A 15,851-nucleotide genomic window follows, 5' to 3' on the forward strand; every position below is an offset into this window, starting at 1 on the left:
AGTGAAAACTTATATGCAGTTTCTATTGTATCTTAAAGGTAATTATAAACATCGACGTGTTTCTAAATCAATTCTCCCGCCAGCGAATGAGGGTTGTATCCTAACGTATTAGAAATCAGGACATTTTTTATTAAATATTTTTATCCTGTGAAATTATTCCATATTATGTTCAGATTATAAGTAATGGGAGATACAGAAAATCGAAGTCTTATGAATCGAGAACAATTACGGTGGAATCAGTGAGAAAAAAGAAAGTGTAATTCAAGAAATCTGATACAGTGCCTAAAATAACTTTAATGCATGTATCCAATAATAAACGCTGAGAAAAAAAATATATATTTATTTGGCTTATGAAAAGAAAATTAATAAATCTTTGAAATGTAGCCTTATCATACTCAATTGCTTAAATATTTTTGTTTTCAAATATGCCTACGTTCTTTTGCATAATCAAAGTCTGTTTTATTTATTCATAAATAATGCATTTCTATTAGGCAGTTTTTATAATTCGAGTCCGCTTATTTATTCTTATGTCATGAGTATGAGCAAAAAATTCGATACGCAATGACACAACTTTTATTTGAAGATTTTTTAGAGAATCATAAATGTAAAAATAAATATTTTATCGAATAGCATGTAAAAGAACATTACTATTAAAATATTAAACTTCTATTGATAATTTGTACGTTCAATTTCGTTTAATTTGATTTAATTTTGTTATAAAACATATGCCAAATTTGTAATTATTATTTGATCCACGTAAAATTATTACATAAAACAAATCTGTAAATATGTTATTTAGTTTTACGTGAGTTAATACCGTAAATTCGTTATATTCGTTTTCAAGAAATATATTTAATCAGTTTAAGTAATTCTTACTAAATTTAATATTTCCAGTAATATTTTGTTCAATTATATTTGATACTTTTTGTTTAAATTTTAGACAAAAAATGATTGTAAAAATAATATCAAGAAACAATATTTCCAATATTCATACATATTGAAATAACAGAACATTGAGGTATTCAAGTATAGACTTTTGGAAATTAGACGTAATATCCAACTATTCGCCTCGCTTTACACATTTCATGAATGTTTTAATATACGAGTAGCCATGTATCCTGCTTTGGAACACTTTTTCTATTCTTTTGATCATTCTTCATAAATTCGAAAATGTATTCCATTGTAATTTTTTACAACACTTCCATTAAGGCAAATTATTAGATAACTAAATAGAGAACATATGCCGTCTAAATATTAATTTTAATGTTAACATTAACAAAAAGATAGACAAACAAACCAATTGAAGATTTAAAAATTGAAAACTTGACAAATTTCATATGATCTAATACTTTGTCCACGATAGGTACACGTTGAATAATTGCAGTTTTAATGCGTGAATACAAAAAAAAAAATTATCATAGTTTAATATACAAAACAAATAGGGATCTATTTCGCTTATATTATTTTTTTATTTATCATTACATCATTATATTTGCATTCTACCTTGTTTTATTATTACCATATGTTGGTTTGAATGATCATCCTTACTTAGCTGAAAAGAAATGCAAGCATATATTGGATGAATTTTTCTTCCATCGTTTTGTAGATGAGCAAATGGAATTATTCAGGATACGAATTATATTCGAATATAAGGAAAAATAGCAAGAGTGTCGAAAAAGATCAAAAATTGATCAATGAAATGTGGTAGGAGAAAAAGGTTAAATACTTTTGGTCGTTTTTATATTTCAGTGCAAAAGTGAGATTCGTTCAATCAACACCTACTACTGTCCTAAGGAATAGAAAAAAATCTCTACTCCGAATGTTCATAACTTTACTGTAAACCTGTCTATTTTAATTCTGCCATATGGAAAATAATTCTGACAGTAAGTAAATTTTATTAAGTATACACTTAAAAAGAATATGTTGTATGTGTTTTATTTATCATCACATGGGCTATCATTTCCAGACTTCTTGTAACCTTTGGATCTCCGTAAAAGAAGAAAAGATAAGCAAGAGAATGAAGGATAAAAATAATTATAATTTAGCCTATGTCAATAATTTCTTGAATAAAATAAATCAAAATTAAACGGTTTTTATTCGTGAAATCTCGAACAGAAATTTGGGTTAGAATTTTCTCCTTATATACTACGCTATTTATTGCATATAATATATACTTATTTTTTTATATTTAATTTTTATTATGGCCGAATATTTAACTACAAGTTTCATTCCCAAACTTCACTGAAACCATGTATTTTTCTGCATTTTCTCTTTCTTAGTAAAAATTAACATAAAATGAATTAGACAATAATTCAAAGTTCTTTCGACAAATAGGTATTTCGGAATCATAACAGGTGAGATTTGTTGCCGAAATACTTATTAATTTCGTATCATTTTTACTGGTAAATTCATTACTTTTTGTGAAATGTATTCGCCATACTGACCTCAAATCCCAAAAATTTAACCAAAACGTTGAAAATTAATTTCTAAATGTATAGTTTTTGATGGTTATATATTGCGTACACTGACAGTTTAAGCCTTCCGTGATTGCGGGGAAAATGCTACCTACTTCTACTAAACTTTATAGTTCGGTGCTACAATGAGTACATTCGATAACAATATCTGTATGAGACATGAGCATAAGGGAAGAATGTTTGTTTCAAATGTTTATAATTGCGATGAAAGTACATCAATTTTAATTATGCAGAATGGAAACTACTTCTACAAATAAGTAAAATATATATAGATTTACATATAATAATATCATAATTGTATAATATGTTATACAAATTTAATTGGTATACATTGTAAAAAGTAGAAAAAAATGCGATTAACTTCTCTTCAGAATTTTTACATAAGCTTTTCTTCAACGCTTATATTACATGAGCTTTCTTTTATCTTATGATCTATCATAGTATTTTTCAAAATGAAAATTCGAAATGTCCGATTGCTCATTTAAGTCGACTTGTAATTTATCGATCAGGATTATAATTTGCATACTCTCATGTTTCGTCATATTATTAAACAACGATAAATCAAGATGAGGAGGAAAGATTGTAAGTCATTTATTTCCCTTTCGAATTATAATTCATATCTTTTGCCCTAAAACGCATTCTGCATTGTTAACTAACTGACTCTTTACTCTTTCTTGAGTAAAATTCCCATATGCCCGTTTTCATAGTCGGTTGATAGTGGAAAATATTCATTCCGAAGCATTTTTTTTTTTATATTCATCAATACTCAAAGATTAATTTATTATAATATACACAAGATTACTATGAATCAGGTTATACGATATATTAGCAAGAACTTGTTGAATATCATTTTCTTAATGAAACATATTTATTTAATTGAACCTTGAGAGAATGGAGATAGTAAAGACGAAATAAGAATTTATAGTGCCTCTGTTTTGTTCGAGTTCCGTAATTTGAAATGTAAAAATGGGCTCTACATTGCAAGCTAAATGGTTTCTTGTCTAAATGATATTTCTATGTCTTGCCGTAGTTTGTCAACGATAAATATTCATTCTAAAACCGATATTTATATACCGTAGGATAATGAGCTTCAGCCAAAAAAAACAATCATTTATTTAAAAAAAAAGATATAAATAGATCCTCTATTCTCTTCGATACTCGATGAAACTTAACTATTTTGTTCTGATTTGCTCTGTTCTTTTATACTTTTCAGTGTATATTACTCTATTTTCTATTTTGATCTATTCTGTACTATTCTAATCTCTCCGCACAATGCCTAATTCCTTATACTAATTACCGTTTCTTTCTTCCGCTCGCTCATTATTGTTTTCTTCCATCTATGTACATCTTTTATGATACGGACCTACAAACCATGTGTTTAGACAAAGTCCTAAACGTCACTTAGTCTTCACACGTCACTTAACTCCATCGCTCATATACTCTCGCTTATATATCGTTTGTATCACTAATATCTACATGTCTATCTTATACCATATCTATATCAGCTCTACATCTCTATCTTACTAACATCATTCCCAGCACTTTTTCGATTACTCATACATATATACATGAATATTTTCCTAATTCTACAATTAGGAATATTTTCAAAATTCTACAACTATATTTATTGTATACATTTATATCACAAAGTTACATAAACTTGTTTTTCTACTCGTACGAATTTTATCAACAACTGCAACTTAAAAATGCGAAGTCTACATATGTACAGCTTACGAATGAACATGAATATTTTGCAATTTTAAGAGTAAAGAGAAAAATAAAAACAAAAAGATGTGGAAGAGCAAATGTTACATACAAAATTGGGGAGCAATATTCGATAGAGATGAAAATTTATCAAATTTAATAGGTTTTAATTTCTTCTTCAACATTTAAAAGAAAAAAAACTATAGGTAATATTTACTATAGGTAATTTCAGTTATGATTTTCAAAATCATTACAATCTGCAACGAGAAAGTGATTATTATATACGAGTGAGAGAGATATAACCAACACAAGTTTAAGAGGAAAAGATGATAAACTAATTTTTTTGGATCCGAGGTTACAACGATTTTATGTTTAATTCACAACTCGCCGTCTCATTTGTTTTCGATCTGTTGTATTCATGAACTACGTCACTATCTTCACGTGATCTAATTAACATTTTATTGAACGGTAGCTTATTAATCAGTTTTTGTCCCCAACGTTTACCAAAATGAATAATATAGTAAGAAAAAGTTTGGTTTAACATTCCTATAGACATAAGAAAAAGCATAATTAAGTATTCGCGTGCTACAGTCTAAACCGAAGTCTGTTTTGATTTTGAGAGAGAAGTATTTACGATCGAAATGAACTTATGTAGGACATTCAACCGCTAACAGTAGATAAAGTACGTGTGACTGCTTTGCAAAATAGAATTGAGAGGTAATGTTTTCTTCTATTTTTATCAACTAAACTCAGTTTCCTTCCCCGAAAGTACTTTCCAATTCTGCACGTACTGACCCTATCGAAATTTTTAAATAGTCGAAAAATAATCAAATATAGTGAACTCTATCAAAACATTTCATTTCTAAATTTTATATGAAAATATTTTAAATTGACGGAAAAATTAAAAGATAATTATAACAAATAACAAACTCTATGTATCATTTCATATCTTTGTCTATTAACTTACGGTGTACATACAAACGAATAATTATTCTTTCACATTTTAAGATCATATATGACTTTTAAGCATTATAAAGCAATATGTTTTTACTATATTTTTTTCTTTGACAAATCTGTATAATTATACAAATATAACTAAATTTAGTTATATTTCGGAGGAGGGAAGCTGGAAGTTTGAGGAGTACAAAATGACTGAGTTAACATTTATCAAGTCTAAACAATTTATTTATCAATTTAAAACGAATATTTTGAACAAATGATAGATTCGAAGTTTGAAACAAGTTGCTTTTGAAAAATCATTGATAAAATCAGTGGAGGCCAAAATTTTATTGTGGTGAAATATATTTTTTGAGTTGCATACTGCCAGTGGAAAGTTATAAATTTTTAATAAAAAAACTAATTTAACTATAAGATTACTATTAGAATGATATTTTAAAGCAAAATTCATTATTTTAATAGTTACAGTAGCTGATGTCTCAACTGTAACAACATGTGACAAGTTTCCTGAATATATTGGGTTGTTCGGAAGGTAATTTTGTTTCTTCCCGATAGAACATTTAATTGTGTTTTTTTTTGCAACCAACTTCACACTTAAGCCGCGTAATCATTATATGTTTTGAAAGCTGATATAACAAGGCTTGTGTGTGAAAAAGTCCAATTGATTCTACGCAGTAGTTTTTGGTTGGTGCCCTTTTAAATATGCAGAGCAATAAGCAGCATTTTCGTCATATTTTACTTTTTTACTATAGGGAAGATAAAAATGCTATTCAAGCCAGAAAGAAATTAACCGATATGTATGGAGAAGATGTGTCGACAGTACGCCAGTGCAAGAGCTGGTTTTCAAAATTTCGATCCGTCAATTTTGATGTCGAAGGTGCACTACGTTCTGGAAGGCCGGTTATAGCTGATAAAGACACGATAAAGGCATTAGTTGATGCAAACCGGCGAATAACAACACGTGAAATTCGTAAGAGATTAAATTTATCAAATTCAATTGTTTATGATCACTTGAAAGACCTGAGTTTAACCTCGAAGCTCGATATATTGGTTCCCCATGTTCTCACGGAGAGAAAATCTGTGTCGTCGCTTTGATGTCTGTGATTCGCTTCTAAAACGTCACGAAAATAACTACAATTTTTGAAGCGCATCATTACTGGGAACGAAAAATGAGTTGTATATAACAATGTCAAACGCAAATGATCGTAGAGCAAAAAAGATGAACCAGGTCAAAGCATTTCCAAAGCCAATATCCATTAAAAAATGGAGATTATATCCCTTTGGTGAGATTTTAAAGGAATCTTTTTTTTGAGACTTTACCGGATAACACAACAATTAATTCGCAAGTCTACTGTCATCAGCTGGACAAACTGAATGATGCACTTCAACAGAAAAGGCCAGAATTAATCAACAGAAAAGTTGTAGTGTTTCACCAAGATAATGCGAGATCTCATACAAGATTGGTCACTCGCCAAAAGCTTTTACAGCTTGAATGGGATACAATGCCACACCTACCATATTCTCAAGATCTGGCACCTTCGGATTATTATTTGTTCCGGCCGCTACAAAATTTTTTAGACGGTGAAACCTTCACTTCGAATGAGGAGGTCAAAAAACACCTTGATCAGTTTTTGCCAGCAAAGACCAAAAAGTTGATGAGCATGGAATCATGCTACTACCAGAAAGATGACAAAAGGTATTGGACCAGAATGACCAATACATAATTTAATAAAATATTTGTTCATTATACAAAAAGTGTCTATCATTTTCACAAAAAAGAAATTACTTTCCGAACAACCCATTAGTAGATAATACAATTAATATAATGTTGATAGTGTCACGTCTTCGTGCGTTAGTCAATCAGAAACTATAAAAGGCACCTCAAAGAAGAGAAACTCTTATAGGCACGAGTACGTGTGCATGTAGAGCGATACCATTTATTCAATTGTTTTTCCTCTATCTTTCCCATAAGAATAACCATCGGCAGCTTGTAGTTGATATGTAATTTAGAACTATCTATAAGACACGTAGTAAAGAAATACGAGAAGACAAAGGAGGACAAAAAGTACGTGCAGGTATGCAGATGTGTCATGTCTCTTCCACCCTTGGCAGCGGAGAGTGCCCAAGAGCCACGCGTGCACAGATAAAGCTGATCAAGGAAGTATTAGGTGTCCCAAAAATTTCTTATTAACCGTCTATGTTATTGGTTTCAGTTGTTCCAAATCTCTTTTACAGTACGTTTCGTTTGTGCCACAGTCTCTATTAAAACTTTCATCTGCAGCGTTAAACATAGTTAGAGAGAGGCGATATTTACGGCATCTTATGCTTCATTGTTTCAAAAAAGGTGATAGTGTAAAGGATACTGTCGACGAGATTTGTATCGTGTACGGGGATGGTGCTATATCTATTACAACCGTTTGCAATTGGTTTAAAAAATTTAGAGGAGGGTATTTTAATCTGAAAGATGAAGACCGCAACGGCCGCCCAAAGACGATGGAAACGGGCCTTATCAAGGCCATGCTTGATGAAAATCCGCGATATAGTATGCGCGAGATAATGAATGCCACAGGATTCTCAAAACTACAGTACATAATCACCTAACCAAGATGATATATGTTAATCGCTGCGAAGTTTGGGTTCCGCACTTACTTACGGAGGCTAGTCTTATGAATCGCATATATAGTCGCATCTCTACATGCGACTTGCTTCTCCAGTGATATGTAAAATATCCGTTTCTAAAGAGGCTTGTCGCTGGAGACAAAAGTGGGATTTTATATGAAAATGTGCATAGAAAGCGCACTTGGTGTAAGGACAATAGACTTTCAACTGTCGCAAAGCCGGGATTACACCACAAAAAAGTTCTTTTATCCATTTGGTGAGATTGGAAAGGTGTAATTTTCTACGAGCTCCTTCCTCAAGGTGAAACAATAAATTCTACGATCAACTGAATCAATTGAAAGCTGCTATAACAAGAAATAGCCATAATAAATGAACCGACGAGGCATTATTTTTCATTATGACAACGTGAGACCACATATTGCATTAGCGGTAAGAGAAAAGCTCTTACAATTTGATTGGGATGTTTTACCGCATCTGCATACTCTCAATAATTTCGCTCCATCTGATTATTACTTCTTTCTGTCCTCAAAAAATTCTCTTCGCGATAAGCATTTTAAATCCAGTCAGCGAAAAAGTGCACCACCGGGATTATCTCTTGTCCAAAACACAACAATTTCGGAAAGAAGGCATAATGAGGCTTCCTGAGAGATGGAAAAAGGTAATAGAGCAAAAGGGTTCTTATATAACAAAATAAATAATAACTTAAACAGTAAACATTGTATATTCATTTCATATTAGAAAAAAGAAACAAACTTATGGGATACCCTAATATATGCAGAAACAGTGTAACGAAATGGCTTATCGCTTGGAAATTGACGATAGTAAAATGCGCGAGAATGATTCTTGCAAGTATGTGTGTGTAGGAGAGGTATGTGCAGGCGAGGACGCAGTAGAAAAAACTTAATCGTCAACACTTCATCGTCAGGACATCATCATCCACAGTCGTCTAGATAAATTCATCACAGTTAGCCGTTAAGATAATTTTGTTGGAGTCAGTCGCTAAGCACAGTTCTTTACAATTAGCAGTTACAATACTTAAGACTTATATTATATTAAGACTTATATTATTATTCATTGTAAATTTCCATCACCGATTTTATACTAAATAAATCAATTCGTAAAAGAGAAGAAAAGTGTGCGGAATACCAAGCATCGCTTAGCCCTATTATTCCTCAGCTATCGTTAGCAAGAGAAAACCAATTCAAGGATCAGTACCAGAGTCAGGAACACACGAAAGAAGTATAGACGCGAGGAACGATATTCGGAGCCTCTATCATCGTTTCATCGAATAAGTAAGTTAAAGTAAATCTTTCCTGGCGTAGTTCGATTGCCCTATTGTGAAGAAAAAAGAGGAAAAAAGAGCCTCGCTCCCGTGTAAGATTTCGAAACGATTGACCGAAAAAGAGGCGTGTGATTAGGTTGGTGTAATTGAAAGGCTGCAGGCACTTCGGTTACTCTACAGCCATTCAAGACACAACATCAAGTTGATGTCACAATAGCGAGACGAAGTTGAACTATCTTTTGAAAAGATTAAAATCTCTCGAAGTCGTTTTCCGTAACGACTACTTCTTGTCCATCCTCTTCTAAGAGTAATTCCATCATTTCTACTGTTCCAGATCAATCTGCGAACGTGTTCGTATAGATAAACTTGTAAGTCTTTTTTACTTCTTCATCGTACGAGAAAGGTTCTTTCACTTTTCTTTTGCTCGATTTTTTTCATCCGTATTATGCAGTTGTGGAGAATTCTGCGCGAGGAGAGATTGACCTATGTTTCATTTAGGTAATGTCCGTGTGACATAAATATAAATACAAATATAGATATCTCTCTCAACCTGGCAAATAACTGGAAAGCACTCATTCAAAGATATTCTAAACCTTTTCTGCACCATGGACATATATATTATAATTACATATTAATTCAAGAAATTAATACATAGCTTTTATATATTAGTTCAAAACATTATTTATCAATTTCTTTTTTTCTTTTATGTCTACAAAATACTAAATATTTAATTATAGAGAAACTCTAGATAAGATGGCCATGATGGTTAGTCGACTATCTTATATTTTATATAACATATTTCTGATATCATTAGCAGAAGGGATGAAAATTTTTAACAAGACTCATGAACAATACTATTTATTTGTTTTCAATTAAGAAATTAGGTGCTTTGTTTGCAATATAGAGGTTAAATTCAATAAAAAAAAAACTTTCTGCTTGTTCTTTGTTTTATAGTTTAATAATTAACCTTTAACGGTCCGGAAGTATTTCAGGAGAAGATAAAAGATAACGGAACATAGATAATTCACAAAAATGACATGGCACGATATTGAACGCATTACTAGTACATATAACAACAATCACAGCAATAAAAATAATAAATCCGTTCTTGCCACCATATGCGCGGGATTGGATCCAATAAGTAAAGTACAAGGCCTTTCATATGGCGGCATTGGTCCATTATGTGTTAATAAAATATTTCACGATTTAAATTATTCATTAGGTCATGAAACCCACAAATTCCAAGACTTGTGCATGGAAAACAATTTATAATATTCCTGTTCTACTGGTTAAAAATATACTTTGACCGTCGTAGAACTTTTGAATGTGGGGTAAGCCTAAAGACAGTTGCCTTGGATGATTGCATTTTTGCAGGCGTATATTTCGTCGTCATACCACCTGTCAAAGTACTTTCCCCAACAACTACTTTTGTTCCACCTCCTCCTAAGAGCTTCTATCAATTCTACTTTTTCCAAATCGATTTGTAAACATAAGCGTAACTGTAAACTGTTTTTTTCATTCATTCCTGAAAATGAGATGAAATTAACAATTGTTTAACCAAACGTTAGGTTACGCGACGAAGCGGAATCGTCTTTCAAATAGATTAAAATTGAACGTTTTGTTAAAATTGAACGGTTGTAATAATTATAGCACCATCTCCGTATATGATACAAATCTCGTCGACAGTATTCTTTATACTATCACCTTTTTTGAAACAATGAAACATAAGATGACGTAAATGTCGCCTCTCTCTATCCATGTTTAACACTGTGGATGAAAGTTTGAAAAGAGACTGTGGCGCAAACGAAACGTACTGTAAAATAGTTTTGGGACGACTGAAACCGATGACATAGACGGATAATAAAAAACTTTTGGGACACTTAATACTTCCTCGATCAGCTTTATCTCTGCACGCGTGGCTCTTGGGAGTGCTCCGCTGCCAAGGGTGAAAGAGGTATGACGCATATGCATTCCTGCACGTACTTTTTGTCCTTCTTTGTCTTCTCGTATTTCTTTACTACGTGTCTTATAGATAGTTCTAAATTACATTTCAACTATGGCTAGCTGCCGATGATTATTCTTATGGGAAAGATAGAGGAGAAACAATTAAAAAATGATATCGCTCCATATGCACACGTATTCGTGCCTATAAGGGTTTCTCTTCTTTTAGGTGTCTTTTATAGTTTCTGGTCGACTAATGCACGAAGACATGACACTATCAACGTTATATTAATAGTATTATCTACTAATGGGTTGTTCGGAAAGTAATTTCGTTTTTTTTTTGTGAAAATAAAAGACAATTTTATTGTATAATGAACAAATATTTTATTAAATTATATATTGGTCATTCTGATCCAATATCTTTTGCCATCTTTCTGATAATAGTATGATTCCACGCACATAACATTATTGGTCTTTGCTGGTAAAAAGCTGATCGAGGTGATTATTGATTTTCTCATTCGAAGTGAAGGTTTTATCGTCTAAAAAATTTTGCAGTGATCGGGACAAATAATAATCCGAAGGTGCCAGATCTGGAGAATATGGTGGATGTGGCATTGTACCCCATTCAAGCTGTAAAAGGTTTTGGTGAGTGACCAAACTTGTATGAGGTCTCACATTATCTTGGTGAAACACTACAACTTTTCTTTTGATTAATTCTAGTCTTTTCTGTTGAAGTGCATCATTCAGTTTGTCCAGCTGATGACAGTAGACTTCCGAATTAATTGTTGTGTTATCCGTTAAAATCACAAAAAAGATGATTCCTTTAAAATCCCACCAAACAGACAGCATCACCTTTTTTTTAATGGATATTGGCTTTGGAAATGCTTTGACCCGGTTCATCTTTTTTGCTCCATGATCTCTTGCGTTTGACATTGTTATATACAACCCATTTTTCGTTCCCGGTAATGATGCGCTTCAAAAATTGCAATTATTTTCGTGACGTGTTAGAAGCGAATCACAGACATCAAAGCGACGACACAAATTTCTCTCCGTGAGAACATGGGGAACCACTATATCGAGCTTCGAGGTTAAACTCAGGCCTTTCAAGTGATCATAAACAGTTGAATTTAATAAATTTAATCTCTTACCAATTTCACGTGTTGTTATTCGCCGATTTGCATCAACTAATGCCTTTATCGTGTCTTTATCAGCTATAACCGGCCTTCCAGAACGTAGTGCACCTTCGACATCAAAATTGACGGATCGAAATTTTGCAAACCTGCTCTGGCACTGGCGTACTGTCGACACATCTTCTCCATACACATTGGTTAATTTCTTTTTATCTCGAACAGTATTTTTACCTTTTCTATAGTAAAAAAGTAAAATATGACGAAAATGCTGCTTATTGCTCTCCATATTTAAAAGGGCACCAACCAAAAACTACTGCGTAGAATCAATTGGACTTTTTCACACACAAACCTTGCCATATCAGCTTTCTGATTTTTAATGATTATACGGCTTAAGTAGAGTGCAAAAAAAATACAATTAAATCCTTTGTCGGGAAAAAACGAAATTACTTTCCGAATAACCCACATAACAGATAAATGTAAGACGAATTTATCAGAAAAAAGATACGGAACTTATGATAAGTACTTTATCTGCGAAACTAGTTGTTTATGACTTCAATGTATGTGTGTCGTTACAACGGTGAATTATTGTATCATTCCTTTCAAATTGCTTTGCAATATATATCGAAGAACAAATCATATAATAGCTATAAATTTGCTTCGAAAAGTATACATTTTTAAGGTTTATGAACTTAAACTTGCAACGAATCATTCGTACTCAATAACAAAAACAGTAATGGTAATATAAGTATATTTTCTATATCTAATAAGTAACTTAATAAATAACAAACAATATATCCATATTTGTCAGAGATTTTACGAATAAAGTTCTCCAGAATCGTATTTTAATTCCTCTTTCATACCATGTTTCGATTTAGATACCTTGAATAAGAGAAAACATTGATTCGTAGATAGAGGAAATCATGATTATTATTTTTTTAGAGTAGCAAATGTAATTCCTTCCTGTTCATATGTTCATATTTTTGTTATCAATCTTTAATAAGTATTTGAAACATGAATATCTCTAGGAATATTACAATAATTAATGTATACTATTTATGGTAAATATTTTTGAGACAATTTTATTCAATTACTTAAGTCGACTTTTTATCAATATTATTTAAATTGGTAAATGTTAAACTTCTAATTAGTGTGTATGTACATATATCCATACATATATATATATATATATATATATATATATATATATATATATATATATATATATACATTGTAGAAAGATAATTTTTGCCTAGAATGTAAACATAACGGTTCAGCGTTTATAAATCTTTCCTATTATTTGTACGCTAGTGTTTTTATTGGTATCATTTCATTTGCATTGAATAACCTCATCGACAAAACGTTGTAAAAAAAATTTATCCAATATCTGGTTGCATTTCTTTTCAGTTAAGTATATATGATCGTTCAGACTAACATATGGTAATAATAAAACAAGGTAGAATGAAAATATAATGACGTAATGATAAATAAAAAAATAATATACGCGAAATAGATCCGTATTTGTTTTGCATATTAAACTATGATAATTGTTTTTTTTTTGTATTCTCGCATTAAAACTCCATTTATTCATCGGGTATATATCGTGCTCAACGTATTAGATCATATGAAATTTGTCAAGTTTCAATTTTGAAATCTTCAATGGGTTTTTTTCTGTCTATCTTTTTGTTAATGGTAACATTAAAATTAATATTGAACACATATTCTCTATTTAGTTATCTAATAATTCGCCTTGATGGAAGTGTTGTAAAAAATTTCAGTGAAATAAATTTTCAAATTTACGAAGAATAATCAAAAGAATGGTTTAGGAAAAGTGTTCCAAAGTCGGATACACAGCTTCTCGTATATTAAAACATTCATGCCTAAATGTGTAAAGCGAGACGAATAGTTGGATACTACGTCTAATTTCCAAAAGACTATACTTGAATACCTCAATGTTCTGTTATTTCAATATGTATGAATATTGGAAATATTGTTTCTTGATATAATTTTTACAATAATTTTTTGTTTAAAATTTAAACAAGAAGTATCAAATATAATTGAGAACAAAATATTACTGGAAATATTAAATTTAGAAAGAATTACTTAAACTGATTAAATATATTTCTTGAAAATGAATATAATGAATTTACGGTATTAACTCACGTAAAACTAAATAACCTATTTACAGATTTGTTTTATATAATAATTTTACGTTGTATCAAATAATAATTACAAATTTTGTATATGTTTTATAACAAAATTAAATCAAATTAAACGAAATTGAACGAACAAATTATCAATAGAAGTTTAATATTTTAATTGTAATGTTCATTTACATGCTATTCGATAAAATATTTATTTTTACATTTATGATTCTCTACAAAATCTCCAAATAAAAGTTGCGTCATTGCGTATCCAATTTTTTGCTCACAATCATGACATAAGATTAAGCTATCGAACTCGAATCATAAAAACTGCCTAATAGAAATGCATTTTTTATGAATAAATAAATCAGACTTTGATTATGTAAAAGAACGTAGGCATATTTGAAAACAAAAATATTTAAGCAATTGAGTATGATAATATTTATTAATTTTCTTATCATAAGCCAAATAAATATATACTGTTTTCCTCAGCGTTTATTATTGGATACGTGCATTAAAGTTATTTCAGGCACTGTATCAGATTTCTTGAATTACACTTTCTTTTTTCTCATTGATACTACCGTAATTGTTCTCCATTTATAAGACGGCGATTTTCTGTATCTCCCATTACTTATAATCTAAACATAATATGGAATAATTTCACAGGATGAAAATATTTAATGAAAAATGTACTGATTTCTAATGCGTTAGGATACAACCCTCATTCGCTGGCGAGAGAATTGATTTAGAAACACGTCGATGTTTATAATTACCTTTAAGACACAATAGAAACTGCGTATAAGTTTTCACTTGTAATTTATTTTTATAAATTAGAAATGGAAAATGAATAATCATGAGTTTAAAAATCATGTAATACGGAAAAAAAGATGCATATACGTACGGAAAAATTTATAAATTTAACAATGTCCGCTTTCCACTTATTTTCCATGCTGTTAAAGATGCAATCAGTATTCTGAAAATTTATGCCTATTTTTAAACTAGTAGACTTTTTGGTGATCTAATACTTATCGAGAGCAACTGAAATTATAGATTTTAGATTGATACTAAAAAAAATATTTCAATTCTTAATCTGTCAGAGTTACTAGCTACTATTAAAATCACTAAAATAAAAGATCGGCGAAATTTAAATCGAAAAAAATCAAACGCTCCATAGATGATTCAATATTGATTTTATTAGAATTTTTCTACAGTTTGCTAACATTCCAATTAAAAATTTACAAAAAGAAAGGAAATTGAGTTTAGTCATTGCAAAAGTGAGATTTTTTTCAATCGAACGGCGATACAACTTTTTTTTTCCTTTTTTAATTTTCTTACCTTGATGTAAATATATTATTGCAGCTTGTTATTTTTATAAATGAATGAATTTTATGATATATGTATTTTTATTATTCCGGTTATTCAATATTATTTGTTATAAATTTATATTTTTTTTGTGAATGAATTGCAACACTATGAAACGATTAGATTGAAGTTTATGTTAATTACGTTTGAAAACACAAATAATATATTGTTTTAAATGATCAATTGTTAAGCTTTTTTAACATGTAAAACTGAAATGTTACAACTGCATATGTGATAATTT

The 15,851-nt window shown here is 30.5% G+C and overlaps 1 protein-coding gene and 1 long non-coding RNA gene across 2 annotated transcripts in view; both read right to left on the bottom strand.

Moving 5' to 3' along the window:
* The window catches only part of LOC146872031 (fatty acyl-CoA reductase wat-like), a 114,307-nt gene that overhangs the window by 71,426 nt on the left and 27,030 nt on the right, over positions 1 to 15,851 (bottom strand). The window lies entirely within an intron of this gene.
* Positions 10,374 to 10,859, bottom strand: LOC146872035 (uncharacterized). Its single transcript, XR_014983750.1, has 2 exons — positions 10,741 to 10,859; positions 10,374 to 10,561 (listed from the first exon to the last, which is right to left on the bottom strand). It is a non-coding gene; the product is annotated as an uncharacterized LOC146872035 (long non-coding RNA).

Source organism: Vespa mandarinia, unplaced genomic scaffold, assembly GCF_050613455.1.
Source record: "Vespa mandarinia isolate Hongniang unplaced genomic scaffold, ASM5061345v1 scaffold_62, whole genome shotgun sequence".
NCBI lineage: Eukaryota > Metazoa > Arthropoda > Insecta > Hymenoptera > Vespidae > Vespa > Vespa mandarinia.